Here is a 17,612-nt window from a genome sequence, read left to right as displayed (position 1 = left end):
TGCCACTGGCTACCAATGACAGATGGTCAGCACTGAATGTCAGTGTTGTGCTGTCCCGATGCTCTTCCACACCACATCAGTGTGGTGTCACTGGCAGCAGATGACAGAGAGTCATTACTGAATATCAGTGTTGTTCTGTCCCGACACCATTCCGCACCAAGTCTGTGTGGTGCCAGTGGCAGCCAATGTCAGAGGGTCGCTACTGAATGTCAGTGTTGTGCTGTACCAACGGCGTTACACACGATGTCAGTGTGGTGCCACTGGCAACCAATGACAGAGGGTCAGCAATGAATGACAGTGTGGTGCGGTATCAACGCCATTACACACCACATCAATGTGGTTTCACTGGCAGCAGATGACAGAGAGTCATTACTGAATATCAGTATTGTTCTGTCCCGACACTCTTCCTCACTATGTCAACGTGGTGCCAGTCGCAGTCAATGACAGAGGGCACTGAATGTCAATGTTGTGCGGTCTCAACGCCCTTATGCATCACGTCAATTTGGTGCTACTGGCAGCTGATGGCAGAGGGTCGCTACTGAATATCAGTGTTGTGCTGTATCAACGGCCTTTTGCACCATGACATTGTGGTGCCACTAGCAACCGATGACAGAGGGTTATTACTGAATGTCAGTGTTGTGGTGTCCCGATGCCTTTCCACACCACATCAGTGTAGTGTCACTGGCGGCAGATGTCAGAGAGTCATTACTGAATATCAGCGTTGTTCTGTCCCGACACCTTTCTGCACTATGTCAGTGTGGTGCCAGTAGCAGTCAATGACAGAGGGGCGGTACTGAATGTCAGTGTTGTGCTGTCTCAACGCCCTTATGCATTACGTCAATTTGGTGCCACTGGTAGCTGATGACAGATGGTCGCTACTGAATGTCAGTGTTGTGCTGTATCAACGGCCTTACACACCATGTCAATGTGGTTCCACTGGCAGCCAATGACAGAGGGGCAGTACTGTATGTCTGTGTTGTGCTGTCCCGATGGCCTTCCACACCACATCAGTGTGGTGTAACTGGCAGCAGATGACAAAGAGTCGTTACCGAATGTCAGTGTTGTGCTATCCCAACGCCCTTCCTCACCACGTCAGTGTGGTGCCACTCGCAGTTGATGACATATCAGAGGGTCGGTACTGAATGGCTCCTCACGGCCTTTACAGATCGGTAGTAGCTGGTAAGGTTTTCTGCGATTTAAGAGCAGTGCTGTATTCGAACAGTAATGATCCTTTACTCCTATTCAGGGGACATTTATTTACATTGTAGATAATGTTTCGGTCTCTAAACCAAGTGTCTACGTTCCTCAGGTCTTTCTACATATCGGTCTGGTTTCCGGCCGTTTCAACTCTCGTCTGGACGACACCATCGTCCGCCAACAGACTCAGAGAGCCTCAGACACCATCCACCACATAATTAACACTGATGAGCCACAGGCTGCAGCCGCCTCCGTAACACCGTGCTGCGCAAACTTGGAAAGCAATATAACAGTGATTCTGTTTGCTATGGATTCAACAGGTCCTTGGTAGGTTTCCAGAGATATGTATTACCCGATTCTATGCGCAGGTCACAAATTCCCGTTAGTTATGGACCGGTCGTTTGTGGGGCGTAGCCGGCTCCCGATAGCGCCCCAAATGTGTTCGATAGCGTTCAGGTCTGGGGAATTTGGTGATGATGATGATAATGATAGTGATGATGTTGGTTTGTGGGGCGCTCAACATCTTGGTCATCAGCGTCCATACAAGTTCCGTATTTTTCCATTTCCAGTCTCGGCACTGCCCAAATGATGATGAGATTCCCCAGTTGGAAAAAATCCCCGACCCGGCCGGGAATCGAACCCCAGACCCTGTGATCCAGAGGTAGTAATGCTAGCCACTAAACCACGAACTGCGGAAGGCGAATTTTTTTGGCCAAGACATCAATATGATTTTATTATCATCCTGCATGTATCACTATACCACGATTCTGACCTTGAGACATGGGCAGAATGTCTTGCTGGAAGATGCTTTTGCCGTTAGGGAAGACATCGTACAGGAAGTAATGCAGTGGACTGTAAAAATGTTTATGAGCCCACAGTTGTCATGGTGCCTTCCATTACTGCCACGGATACTCGGGTGAAAGTCCACTATAGCAATAATACTGACAGCACTGGACTATGCCCTTGTTTCAATCAGCAATTCCCTGAATGACAGGACTATCGGCCTGGGGTAACAATAAAAAGGAGTCATCCGACCAGGTGGTAAGTTTGTACTGGTGCAAAGTCCAGTCTAGATGATCCCATGCCCACTGCAATCGAAAATGACAGTATCGTTGGGTCAACATGGAAACACCCATCGTTCGTCTACTCTGCAGCTACATGTTCGACAATATGGTGTGCTCTGAAACACTTGCGCCTGTACAAGCATTGTGCTCTGTCGTCAGATCTGCCAAAGACTGCAGTCTATCCTGGTAAATAGAGCGGGCAAGCCTCCAAATTGCTCATTCTGAGACGTGAACCTCCAACACTTTGTAGCCTACTTGTGTTTCAGCGTTCTTCAACCCCTTTTAATAGATGCTGGCGACAGCAGCACTTGAATAGCCAGGAGTTGTCGAGTTTATTTATTTACTCTCGTATCAGAAACATGCATACTATACACACACTTATAACTATGTTAAAATCATTGGAGCCATATCGTTCAAAAAGCTCGTATTTACCTCGCTGGAAGGAAAGCCTCATGATGATGATGTCGATGACTGTATTACTTTCCCCTAAAGCTTGCCCGCTTCCATGTTCCCTTTCCTCCTGTTCTTGCTGGAGCAATAAGATTCGGTGTCCCCTCATCGTCCACACCCTTTGTAACTAGTTCAGCTGGGTACACTGCTCCATTCGATGTCTGCATTTACTGCTCCCTGATGAAGTTCATCTTCTTTGCAGGAGGCTGGACACAATCGGCATTCAAGTATATAATGAATATTCTCGGTTTTCCAGCTGCGTCAATTCGAATAAAATCCTCGAGCTTTCGATGGCCATCTCCTCCATCGTCGCCAGAGGTTCACCCAGTCAGTGAACTCCTGACGACGATGGTGGAGATGGCCATCGAAAGCGGCTGGAAAACCGAGAAGTTTTATTCACGTATGCCGTCGCGAAAGACTCCGAGGACATATATTATGAACAGTTTGGTCTTCTCCAAAGGCGCACTGTATATTATAACGACGGGTGTAGCCCCATCTTGCCAAATAAACCTTTGATCTGCCAACGCCAGCTCTCAACCTCTTAAGGAGCTTATAAGTCCTTCATTTCTTATCATACCCGGCAGGTAGAGTTCCTGAAACTGTATTGTAGCCAGAGCGAAGTCCTCCGTATTTGCAACCTAACATTTCCAGCAGTGGTGCCAAGTCTGTCAGCGTTCTTAGGAAACTCCTCCTTGAATGTAGTCGTTGTGGGTGCAGTTGGTGCCCATACAGAGGATGCGGAATTAGCTAGTGACAGTCCTGGACAAGACAACTGTCTTATCTCAATATCACTGATAAATACTACTAGTGACACTTTACACACTTGGGTTGGTTATATTCAAGGTGGCCCCCCACTACCCTCCCACTGGGGAGTCACCAGCAACTGTAGAAAGTCAACCATGGGAACCCCGATCCGACCCACACCTCCATGTTCCCTTTCCTCGTGTTCTTGCTGGAGCAATAAGATCCCCTCATCGTCCACACCCTTTATAACTAGCTCAGCTGAGTACACCGCTCCATTCCATGTCTGTACATCACAGGGATAGGTTCAGTTTCGTTTGGGGTTAGGATATGCGTAATTATTATAAACAATAATAACAAATTAGTTATGCTATTTTCATAACTATGCGAGTTTCGTCATTTTATGTCTGGGCTGCATGCGGAGAGGATGAGGATGTGGGTAATTGTTGTAAATACAAATTAATTTTATTATTACTATTATTATTAAGTGTGTGTGTGTGTGTGTGTGTGTGTGTGTGTGTGTGTGTGTGTGTGTGTGTCTGTCGTCTATTTTTGACAGAAGCCTTGTTGACGAAAGCTAATATGTGACAGACTTTTTGTTGTGCGACTCGGCATCTCCACTATATGGTGAGTAGGAACTTTCATGTCATAATACATAATATTATTACATTCCGTCCTGGATTTTATGTAATAATGAATTTTGAGTTACTTTTTTGTAGTGTCTACCAATTTTTCTCCAAATACTTACGTCTCTATCCTAAAGGAGATGTTAACAAATTAACAGCAGAGAATAAATTAACGCACTTGCAAGGTCTTTAAATGTTAAATAGAAACCACAGTAAGATATATTAACAACAAATGCCAAGCCATCACTGCATTACTAGCGTGTGTGATGTCATATTCTATGCATTAAAACGATACATTCTTCCATTGCAAGAAAAAATGACGTCAGAGAATGTTCCGGTAAATATTAACAACAAAATTTATGACGTAATATCCTAGTGTGTGATGTCATAGCAAATTTCTGTAAGCACTACTCTTTTTCCTATTTTCAAAACTGCCAGCCAAAGATGCGCAACAACACAGGATGCGCAAAAATTAGTGCAGTGCTCAAATACATACTGGTGCTTCCAGCGACAAGTGACATGCTTGTAGGGTAGCCTACAGCTTCACTTAACCGTGTTAATCAGGCCACAGCGCCTGAGCCAAATCGAGCAGCTCGCACTCCGGCAGCCCCCCCCCCCCCCCCTCCAGCCACCAAGCAATAGGGGGAAATTTGCATTATTTAAAGAATGAATGTGTAAACGCTTCAGACGCGACCAATCTCATTGCTGGACGATAAAACAGTGCTACTATATCAGGCATTGAAGAAGGAGCTTGAAGCCCGTGTTAAAAACTACAGGCCAGTCATAAGGGGGTGATGTCTATACGCTCGCCGGCAGAAATCTGCGGACGGCTTTGCAGATAAGCACTGCTAAGAGTTTTAAGTACCAAATATTCGCCCTTTCTCCCTTCCTCTCTCGACCAATAAGAAACAAGCTCCCCTGCCCACAACCTGAGATATTTTTTCCGGCGAAACAGGGGTAAAACGCAACCGAAAATCCGAATTGCTTTCAGAAACGCGGTACGCAAGTGAAATCTCATTATAGACTAGATCGATCCAGATGACCATTGGGCGACACATAACTTCCGAATTCGATTGTGTACCGTTATTTGTGTCAAACGGTAATTTGCAACGATGGCTAAACTGTCTTCACATGTAACCATGTTCATCTTCACATTGCACATGCTTTTTCTCTGCTACAGTAAAGTCATTAAATATAAAGTACTGGATATCAAGATTTTACCATGTCTCCTTATTTCTTGTTTCTTATGATTCGTGTATGTGGCGTTGCAGCAGTGGGTAAGCAGCACCTAAGACCTAAATCGAAAACATCGCGAACCTACAAATCAAGTTACCCAATTTTTTTTTTTTTGCCTGTACATTCAATGATCCTTTAATTTTCAAATGACATAACTACATAAGTATGGTTTAATTGGTAATGACTTAAGCCTGCTTAACAGAGCAGTTTTTTAGGTGTCAAAAAGATCAAATTTGATCTCTATGTCTACCACCAAGACTGTCAGTCCTCTCCGTTACTGCAGAAATGTGGAGCATCCTCAGACTTACCGCCATGGAAATAATGACTATGATTAGATTTTTGCACTCTTAATACTAGCAAAAACCCTCTGGCAAGGTGGAGCTTTTGCCAGATATACTTGCGAGTGCATAAATGTAACCAGAAAACATGTTTCCCAGAATCAACATCTTACACAGTCACGGTTCTGTAGCAACATCCAACCCCAGTAACGTATGTGTCAAACCGATTTCCACATAGGAGAAAAGCCAGTCATCCACTTCCTACCACTACTACTCCTTAACAAATTTAAAAATGGACATAAACATCTAAGACACCAAAAACATTTCTTTTATGATAACCAGTTTCGGACACTCTTTGACTATCCTCATACGCTCATACTGAAATGTGAACACAGAATTCATTTGGAGGGACGTCTGATAACCGTAGTAGAATATTAAATACCTTATGTATACCAAATATTAAAAGAAGAAATTATATCCATGATGTTAGTCGGTGACGGTGAATGGAGAGCTTGTTATAACTCGAAGAACGTCAGCTGATAAGGAAAGCAGCGCAACTGTTGCTTAAATACACGATTCTCCGACCACTGCATGTCGAATTACGTCAGTGATATTCAGTCAAGCATACAGAACGTAAAAAAAATTACAATAGTACGATATACACAGAAGGTTACTTGAAAACTAATAACGAATGAGGAAATAGGTGCATTACATTATCTAAAGCAACTGCTATAAACAGCATCTCGTTAACACGTGAAAAAAGAATATATAAAAGAGATAACCGAACATCATCATTTTGATAACGCAGACAGACATCTGTGGGGATCCATCCTAAACTCAGCAAAGATAGTGGTTAAGCAACGCCAATGGTCCCCATGGAGACGGCGTTATCGTATCGATACGCGGTTTCCAGCAGAAGACAGTTTCTGTCAGACCTGTGACTGCGACTGGATGTTAAATCCAAGATAATGAGTAAAGTAGGGTACGTAATACCTAAGGCATGATGCAATAAGTTACATCAAAAGAAGTGCCGCAGAAATCTCATTGTCCATTGAGATAGTCAAAAACATAAAACAATGAACATAAGAAATAGAAATTCAAAAGAACTGTGAACATAGTTGTTTACAGTTATAAACATTTCACGAGATTACATAAAGTAAATGTACATAATGCCTGATGAACAGAAATATAGGTTATATCATTACGATATAATACATCATGGACCCATGTAAGTAGTCATAAATGTAAAACAAACGCATAAGCAATCAAAAGGTAAGAGATATTGCGAATATAGTGGTTTGCAGTGACAAAAAGTCTACACAGTACCAATAAGCGTGAAGTTACACTTAATATTTGGAAAAATAGAAGAGGAATAAAAAATAAAAGGAGTAAAATGGCGTTCTTTAGTTACCCTACAGCTATATCATTGTATTACATAAGGGGAGGCACCGCACAACAATTATAAAACAAACTGCGCCTAATAAAGTAATCATGAATAAAATATAAAATCATAAGCAGCCAAGAGTTTAAAATAAAGTGAACAAAGTTATATACAATCATGAAAACGTTTCATCAAGAATAAAATAATGAATAAAGGAAGAACAGAAGAGTTGGAACATTCTATAGTAAGTCTACAAAAAGATCACAGAAATATTTTTCTCTAGAGTCAAATTGCACGTTGAGGGCCGAAGGTTTATTTTTATAGTGAACAAAAATTTCTCTCTGGCGCGAAGGTTACTTTTGTAGTGAACAAAAATTTCTCTCTCTTCTGATGTGTCAAGTAACAATACTTTATATGCATTGTGAATTTATTCGTTGTGCATCCTTGCGAGTGACTGTGATGTGTCAGGTGTTGGCCAAACACGGATTTATAAGAAGGCGCATCTGAAGTCTGTTCCTTATAACGAACAGTGAAGTTCCGACCTGTCTGGCTACTGTACAGTTTGTCGCAGTGTTTGCATAATACTTTATAAACACCAGAATTTAGACAAATGTTATTGCAGATCCCAGTTGTATGTTTCTGCCTATTTCGTAAAAGGTTATCAGTAGTAATAGCTACCGTTAAACTGATATTCTTGAACAGTTTATTAGTTTTGTCAGAAATTAAGCCAATTTGTGTAACTTTAGTAAAATTGCTATTGCGAGATGTAAGATTCTTGTGAGATTCTTGCACATTACAAAGCAAATAATCAACTTCATTGGGGTTCAAAACATAGCTTTGGCAGACTGGTTTAAAACGTGTAGCTGTTTTTGATCTGTATCTGGTTCCAGAGGTGATTTAAATATGCAGCGAATTTTATATTTGAAAAGGCTGTTTTGTATTTCGAAGGATGACGTGAATTAGCATTAATAATTACATCAGTGGACTTGGGCCACGCGGGATTAGACGAACGGTTTAAGGCGCTGCAATCATGGACTGTGCGGCTGGTCCCGGCGAAGGTTCGAGATCTCCCTCGGGCATGGGTGTGTGTGTTTGTCCTTAGGATAATTTACGTTAAGTAGTGTGTAACCTTATGGACTGATGACCTTAACAGTTAAGTTCCATAAGATTTCACACACATTTGAACATTTTTGAACATCAGTGAAAGGCGACGTCCTGTAAACGGTAAAACAATGTTTATGGCTGCAGTTTTGAACAGTGGGATCTAAAAAGTTAATGTTATTGTTAATGCTGTTTCTGTGCATGTTTAAAACTAATTTTTGCTAGACTGTTGTTCACAATAAGAAATGTTCCCAAAAACTACCCGTTAACAAATGCTCTCTTAAGCCAACACGCATTTTCATTCCACACCGATTTTGATATGAAACGGGCTTAACGCAAATAGACAGTCATGTAGATGTACGACACAGAATTAGCCAAGATATGGCATACAATACAACCGTGGACTGGCAATGTCTGTTTCTTTCAATTTCTTTGCAGTCTAATGTAACACCTTTCAGGCATGCATGCACACTGTCGGTTCTCTACAACAATACTAAATTAATGAAACAGATTGTGAATGTAATTATATACAGAAGGAAATTTGTGCCAGACTGGGACTCGAATTTGGATATCTCCCTAGTATCAGTCGTCATTTTAACCATTTTGGTTATCTGTGCATGCCTCCTGGACTGACTCACACATCCACAATTCACAGTGTTCACGTCCCATGTCTGCACTCATTCCTATGTTTCCCACAGAGGGAGAGTATGTGTAGTCTAGCACAATGCCCTTCAGGGATGTGCGCATGTGAGAAATTGGCCACAAAGAATACAGCGTAATTGAGTTGTGAGTATTTGACAGTTCCTTAAGCATTATTATTATTGTTATTATTATTATTATTATTACCGTTATTTCCATCTGTTGAATACATCCTGGGTCTAAGCTTTGATTGCTGCAACTGATCATTATTGTGAACGTTATTTCTATCGTATATGTTTAGAATATATATACGAAACTTGGAAGTCATATTTGGACTGTATTCTGAGTTATTAACATATGAGAGAGCACCAATAGATGTTATGTGGTCACAGAGTGACAGTTAGTAAGAGTCTGTGGGAAAAAATTTAAGATATGGTTCAAGTTTGCACTCTACCACCGTTGCAGTACAAGTGTATTTTAGCTTGTATTGAGTTGGCTTTGGTAGTTACAGTTGTGTGGGTTGACTCCCTTCTTTGGAAGGAGTGTAGATTGTAGATAATCCATCTGGATAGTGATGCTGCAACAGATGTATCCTTGTACATTTATTGACAGTGAAAAACATGGAATAATATGGTAGGAATATGTAAATTAGAAACATGGAAAAATGTGTAAAAATGGTGAAAAATTTTGGAAAAATGGAAAAATATCGATAAATCTGGATTCGAAATAACAGACCAAAAAGTCTAGTAGAAGATTTGATTAGTTTACCACCACGACAAGATTTAGACATGTCACCGAAAATAAGTTGGTGAGAGAGAAAATGGTGAACGTGCTGAGGCACGAATTAAAAGATACGATCAGAGAGTAAAATCAGTAAAATTTAATGTTGGGGACCATGTTCTCCTGAAAACTCACGAGAAATCCATTGAGATAGATAATGAAATATCGAAATCTAAATTGATTTATAATGGACTTTTGAAAATTGAAAGCGTTCCTCACCCTAATGCTTTCTATTTTACCCACTGTCAAATAAAAAATTAGGTGTGTGTAATATAGTGACTTGAAGCATTATCAAAGCAGAAATGGCTGAACTTTCTAATAAAAAAATAAAACCATAAACGTTATTTCAATTGTCATTATGTAATAAATAATGTGTATTTCAATGAAATAATAGTATTAACCTATGGCACATAAGCCTATCTATATTCTGAGTTAGATACAATTTTATAATGAAAATACAAATAACTGTTTTTGTGAAGGAGCCAGTACGTAAAGAGTATGTAGATAAGATTTGTTGTTATTAGTATTGAGAAAATTTGCTGTTTGCATTAATGATGTAAAAGCAAATGAACTAAGACTTGCCATTTAATTTTTAGGTAAAAATATGCGAAACAGATTAATTTCATGACGAAGGACCCATATAGTAAGTGGGGTGAAAGAGAAAAAGACTGCATAAGGACGTGCTTGCCATGTAAGCACCACAAAGAAGACAGAGTGAAGTGTAAAGGTGCACTTTCGTGTGCACAGAATGTCAGGATGTATCACAAGCAGTGCACTGTTGTGCACACATGAAATTCCATATTGTTGTGGAGGAAGTGCAATATTGTACATAGAAAATTTCATGTTCTTTTACAGGAAATAAAATTTAAAATAATAGAAAATTGATACAGATTAATGCCATGCTGTGTGATAAGAAATACTGAGTTTGTACTGTTTAACTAGTGGATACTTTCTATGTGTTAGTGTTTGAAGGATGGAGTGATTGTTGTTGTGCCATGTATATACATCATTTTCTGTGAATATTACACGTTTCTGGTATTAGTTTTCAAGTGGAATGCAATGAGATATTCCTACAATGTGATACTGTGTGTGAAGTTAATTTTATTATCCATGTAACATATGGGTCACGGTAAACGCAGTGTTGCTGGTTTGGACGTTTCCTTGTTTCTTCATTTGGTGTTGATGATCAATGAAAGGTGGGTTACATGTAACATCACAACTATGTGGGTGATCATACAGTTTCTACGTGTTTTGCGAAGTTTGCTTTATTAGTTGTGCTGAATATTATCTTGTAAGTATGTTGCCAAGTTAAAAATGTTATTTCTTATTAAAGAAAGAGAATACGCATGGAAAGTTAACATTTTGTAAGTAGACACGCTGGCCTCATCAGGAAAAAGCTACTGTCAAAGAGTGTAATAAACAGTAAATGCCTTAACGCTGAGCGTGAGAGCGAGCCAAGAAACTACCAGTTCGTAGTCGAGAGGAGACAGTTGGTGTCTTTAGTTGTGTGTGTTCACCGGTGTGCCTATGCAAAATTGTGGAGACAAAAAGTCTGTTTCCGAAGTGCGGAGCAGTGAAAACTGAAATGGTTGTTTTGGCGGATGTTTAATGTGGGCAAGCTATGGCATTTATTTGGCACAGTACAAATGCATCAAGAGTAATTCACATAACATCAGGAATACTGTGGGCCCTTGTTATTGGCTATGGTATGGCAAGAAAATCAATCTGCACCCTATTTACCGATAAATGAAACCAATGGACAAACCGACAGCATCATGAAGTGAAGTAAAATCTAGACTTTTCATAACTAGAAGTGTAATAGACTGACAAGATTAGCTGGAATTTTATTGCTTAAATAAAATTATTTTTGTGCATATTGTCACGTAAATAGTTTTCCTAAGTCATTATCGAAGTAGTATCCATCCCATCCCTTTGTATAAACCAAAAAATGAACTGAAAATGAAGTGAACATTAATTTATTAGATTATCAGAACATGGTTTTTCAGTAATAATGAAATCTTTGATTGTAGTATGAATAATGTCAGAAACAGAATGACGCAAAAGCTAGTATTAATTAATTTGCTAAAAATAGAGTAATTTTCATAACAAAAGATTGGAAGTAAAACTTTATGTAAGTTCGACACTGAATTACATTGTCAAAGCACAGTTCTAATTTATAGCTTGTGGCATAATTTATAACTTTTATTACAACGAAATATCAAAGTAACTGCTAGGTGAATGACTGTCCTCACGAATGAGTAAATTCAGTCTTTCTGCTTGTTACAATTAAGACAGTCAGCATTACGGTGAGTAACGTAACAAAACGTTTCTTTCCTCAGCCAGTAAAGGATCTTATTTTAAATGATCTACGAAAATTTATATATGCTGCATGTGTTTGCTATTTGATTTTTATCTGACTACTGTGACGTGTGTGATATGAAGTACTTGAAAGTATGTGTTAGGTACTGTTCCTACGTCATGATACCAATAACTATCCTTAAGTAAGATTGCTTACGAGTATAGAGTTCAGTTCCAACTTAATTATTCTTGTTTCGGTGAGGAACTGGCGACCGTTGGTTGTTTCATTAATGACATACTTTGAAAATCTTTCTTCCAAATTTTCCAATTACTACTGTCAATTAAAATTACATAAAGTTACCCGAACTTTGTTTATAATCGTCATTACTAAAAATACTGAGCAGTGGCGATTCAGTTATAACTTCATCTACTTCTTTCGGTTTTGCATTATTCTTCGGAGTGCCGAGCGAGGTGACGCAGTGGCTAGCACACTGGACTCGCATTCGGAAGGGCGACGGTTCAATCCCGCGTCCGACCATCCTGATTTAGGTTTTCCGTGATTTCCCTAAATCCCTTCAGGCAAAAGCCGGAATGTTTCCTTTGAAAGGGCACGGCCGACTTCCTCCCCATCCTTCTCATATCCGATGAGACCGATGACCTCGCTGTCTGGTCTCCTCGCCCAAACAACCCAACCCATCTTCGGAGTAGATGCCTTTACCGAACAGATTAGGGACTTTAGGTACACGGACATATAGAAAAGCCTAATTAGCTGGAGAGGTAGGAGTGGATGCTCGGCTATTCATCTACCTGAAACTGATTCATCTACATCAACAACTACGTGATTACTCTGTTATTCACAATAAAGTGCCTGGCAGAGGGTTCAATGAGCCACCTTCAAGCTGTCTCTCTTCCGTTCCACTCTCGAGCGGCACGCGGAAAAACGAGCACTTATTTTTTTCTGCGCGATCCTGGATTTCTCTTATTTTATCGTGATGATCACTTCTCCCTATGTAGCTAGGTGCAATCGGAGGAGAAAACTGGTGATTGAAATTTCATGAGAAGGTCCCGTCGCAACGAAAAACGCCTTTGTCTTAATGATTGCCACTCCAATTCACGTATCATGTTTGTGACACAATATCCCCTATTTCGCGATAATACAAAACGAGGTGCCCTTCTTTGTACTTTTTCGATGTCATCCGTCAGTCCCACCTGATGCGGATCCCACACCGCACAGCAATACTCCAGAACAGGGTGGGCAAGCGTGGTGTAACCAGTCTCTTTAGTAGAACTGTTGTACCTTCTAAGTGTTCTGCCAATGAATCGCAGTCTTTGGTGTGCTCTACCGACAATATTATCTATGTGATCGTTCCAATTTAGGTTATTTGTAACTGTAATCTCTAAGTATTTAGTTGAATTTACAGCCTTTAGATTTGTGTGACTTATCGCGTAATCGAAATTTAGCTGAATTCTTTTAGTACTCATGTGAATAACTTCACACTTTTCCTTATTCATGGTTAATTCCCTCTTTCTGCACCATACAGATATCTCATCTAAATTATTTTTCAAGTCTTTTTTGCATCTTATGACATTACAAGACGGTAAATGACAGCATCAACTGGAAAAAATCTAAGACGGCTGCTCAGATTGTCTCCTATGTCTTTAATAAAAAACAAGAACAAGAGAGGGTCTAAACACTTCCTTGGGGAACGCCGGATATTACTTCTGTTTTACTCGATGACTTTTCGTCTATTACTACGAACTGTCACCTTTCTGACAGGAAATCACGAATCCAGTCGCACAACTAAGGCGATACTCCGTAGACATGCAGTTTGGTTTTAAGACGCTTGTGAGGAACGGTGTCAAAAGCCTTCTGGAAATCTAAAAATATGGAATGAATTTGACATCCCCTGTCGATATCACTTATTACTTCGTGAGTATAAAGGGCTAGTTGTATTTCACAAGAACGAAATTTTCTGAAACCGTGCTGACTATGTGTCAATAAATCGTTTTCTTCGATGTACTTCATAATGTTCGAATACAGTATATGTTCCAAAATCCTACTGAAAATCGACGTTAGGTCTGTAATTCAGCGGATTACTCCTACTTCCCTTTTTGAGTATTGCTGTTACTTGAGCAATTTTCCAGTCTTTAGGTACGGATATTTCTGTGAACGAGTGGTTGTATATAATTGCTAAATGTGGAGCTATTTTATCAGTATACTCTGAGAGGAACCTGACTGGTATCCAATCTGGACGGGAGGCCTTGCCTTTATGAATTGATTTAAGCTGCTTTGTTACACCGAGGATATCTACTTCTACGTTTCTCATCTTGGCAGTTATTCTTCATTTGGATTCAGGAATATACACTTCGTCTTTTTTGGTGAAGGAGTTTCGGAAAATCGTGTTTAATAAGTTTGCTTTAGTGGCACTGTCATCAGTGACTTCACCGTTGCTATCGTGCAGTGAAGGTACTGATTACGTCTTGCCATTGGTGTACTTTATGTGTGACCAGAATCTCTTTGGGTTTTCTGTCAGACTTCGAGACAGAACTTGGTTGTGGAAATTATTAAAAGCAAATCGGTTTGAAGTACGCGCCATATTTCGAACTTCTGTAAAACTTTGCCAATCATGGGGATTTTGCGTTCTTTTAAATTTGGCATGCTTTTTTCGCTGCTTCCGCAAAACGATCTGACCCGTTTTGTGTACCATAGGGGATCAGTACCTTTACTTATTAATTTAGGTGGCACATATCTCTCAATTGCTGTCGATACTATCTGTTTGAAAACATTCCACAAGTCTTCTACACTTATATGATCAGATCGGAAGGAGTGAGGACTGTCTCTTAAAAAGGTGTTAAGAGCATTTTTATCACCTTTTTTTAAAAGATATACTTTGCGTTTCGCAACCATTTACGCTTCGAGTGGGCTGATAAACTAATTGTTCAAAATAATTTTCTGAGAAAGCATTCAGTACAATGTCGGAGGACGTTTTATGCCTGCCGCCGGCTTTAAACGTATAATTTTTCCAGCATATTGAGGGTAGATTGAAGTCACCACCGACTATAATTGTATGCGCGGGGTACTTATTTGAAATAAGACTAAAGTTTTCTTTGAACTGTTCAGCAACTATATCTTCTGAGTCGGGGAATCGGTAAGACGATCCAATTAATGGTTTAGTCCGATTGTCGGGTATAACTTCTACCCATACTATTTCACACGAACTATCTACTTCAATTTCGCTGCAAGGCAGACTACCCCTGACAGCGATAAATACTCCACCACCAATTGTATTTAATCTATCTATTCTGAACACAGTTAGATCATTTGAAAAAGTTTCTGCTGAACTTGTTTCCGGCTTTAGCCAGCTCTCTGCACCTACAACTATTTGAACTTCAGTGCTTTCTATTAGGGCTTGGAGCTCTGGTTCTTTCTCAACACAGCTACGACAATTTACAACTACAATACCAGTCGTTTCTACAACTACCGTACTGTGTTTTACCTGCCCACTTTCAGATGGACGTCCCTTCTGTAGTTCCCTGAGACCCTCTAACCTAAAAAACCGACCAGTCCCTTCCACACAGCCCCCGCTACCCGTGTAGCCGTCTCCTGTGTGTAATGGATTCCTGAGTTATTAAGCGGAACCCGGAAACCCACCACCCGATGGCGCAAGTCAAGGAATCTGCAGCCTACACGGTCACAGAATCGCCTGAGCCTCTGATTCAGACCCTCCACTCGGCTCTGCACCAAAGGACCACAGTTGGTTCTATCGACGATGCTGCAGATGGTGAGCTCCACCTGAATCTCGGAAGCAAGACTTGCAGTCTTTACCATTTCCACTAGCCGCCCGAAACCAGACAGAATCTGCTCCGATCCACAGTGACACACGTCATTGGTACCGAGATGAGCCACCACCTGAAGTTGGCTGCACCCTGTTCTCTTCATGGCATCCGGAAGCATCCTTTCCACATCCGGAATGACTCCCCCCGGAATGCACACGGAATGCACACTGGCTTTCTTCCCCTTCTTGGCAGCCATGTTCCTAAGGGGCCTCATTACGCGCCTAACGTTGGAGCTCATAACTACCAGCAAACCCACCCTATGAATGCCCGGACCTTGCAGACCGAGAAGCTTCCTCTGGAACAAGGTGGACGAGTGCATCCGTCTCAGAGACACCGTCAGACACACCATCGTCAGCCACAGATAACGCCCGAAACCTGTTTCGTCAAACGAGCCAGGGACGCCTTACGATTGGCCCCTCGGAAAGTTTTTCGCCGCCTGTTAGACTTTGCAATGATCTCCCACTCGACCACGGGTGAGGGGTCAACCTCAAAGCAGGCAGTAACCGGGCGGCCACAGCAGTGGACCGATCGAAGGACACGTGGGACGTGCTCGACATCCCTTGCATCCCCGCGTTCGATCCCCAACAGTGACGCCCCTTGGCAGAAGCCTCAAGCTGTGTGACGGAAGAAAAAGCAGCCTGGAACTGTGAACGAAGGGTCGCCAACTCACCTCGCATCTGCGCTCAACAATCACAGTTCCTATCCGTTACTGCAGCCGCTCGTAAAAATATGCAACAAACGAACTCATCAGATGAGTTACTAAATTAGAAGACGTATTGACTCTACAGACATAACAAAATCGCCTAACATTATTGGTTGGTTTGCGATGTTTTTTATTTATTCGTTAGTTGCCTGCTTCCCAGCTGCCTGATAGAAACACAAATCAGGAAAAACAAGAAACGAGGACGTACAGGGTATAGTATAATGTTGCTACGTATCACTTTTAATTTAATGACTTTGTTGCAGTACAGGAAAATAATGTGAAATGTGAAGACAAGCATGGTTACATTTCAAAATCGGGCACCTATCCTTTTTGCAGAAGCACTTCTGCGTTGTTTGGAAGGTAGAAGACGAGGTATAGGCAGGAGTAAAGATGTGAAGATGGGGGATGAGTTGCGTTTGGGTTCCTCCACTGGTAGAGCACTTGCCCGCAAAAGGCAAAGGTCGCGATTTCGATATTCGGTCTGACACACAATTTTAATGTGCCAGGAAATTTCGTACCAGTGGACACTGCGCTGTAGAGTGAAAATTTGTTTCTGAACCCAATTCTAACTACCAAAGCCAACTGAATATATGCTAAAACACGCACTTGTTTCTTAATTACAGCTTCTTGCCTACTGACTTTTACAAACTACCATACTATGGCCTCATGATATCCATTTGTGCTCTCTCTAGTTTGTTCAAAAAATGGTTAAAATAGCTCTGAGCACTATGGCACTGAAGATCTAAGGTCATCAGTCACCTAGAACTTAGAATTACTTAAACCTAAATAACCTAAGGACATCACACACATCCATGCCCGAGGCAGGATTCGAACCTGCGACCGTAGCAGCCGCGTGGTTCCGGACTGCAGCGCCTAGAACCGTTCGGCCACCGAGGCCGGCTCTTGTTCGTCAATAATGGAGAAAACAGTCCAACTGTGGATGACAGAAGCTTGTAAAAAAAATAAAAATTCTAAAGATACATTATCGTAAAAATGTTCATAGAATTGATCACCAGCAACTGCCAAAGCTTAAATCCAGATTGTGTAAAACAGATGGATAAAATAATAATAATACTGTTCAGGGAACTGACTTTTTCTTGTTATAAATAGAAATTGCTCAGTTACGCTATTTTAGCGCAGGTACTCGTGGTAACGATATTGGCTCACTAGCAGGAGTTGACAGAAACAAATGGAAAGAAAAATACACATCGTCGATGCCTGCAACGATGATGACATCATGTTATAGCATTTCAGAAACCAGGGCACAAGCAAGTACCATGC

The 17,612-nt window shown here is 41.0% G+C and overlaps 1 protein-coding gene across 1 annotated transcript in view; it reads right to left on the bottom strand.

The window, feature by feature from the left end:
• The window catches only part of LOC126355634 (uncharacterized), a 459,686-nt gene that overhangs the window by 96,125 nt on the left and 345,949 nt on the right, over positions 1 to 17,612 (bottom strand). The gene's annotated exons all lie outside the window — the stretch shown is intronic.

This window comes from Schistocerca gregaria, chromosome 3 (assembly GCF_023897955.1).
Source record: "Schistocerca gregaria isolate iqSchGreg1 chromosome 3, iqSchGreg1.2, whole genome shotgun sequence".
Taxonomy (NCBI): Eukaryota; Metazoa; Arthropoda; class Insecta; order Orthoptera; family Acrididae; genus Schistocerca; species Schistocerca gregaria.
Note: the sequence above shows the minus strand (reverse complement) of the source record. Positions and strands in the feature narration are given on the sequence as shown.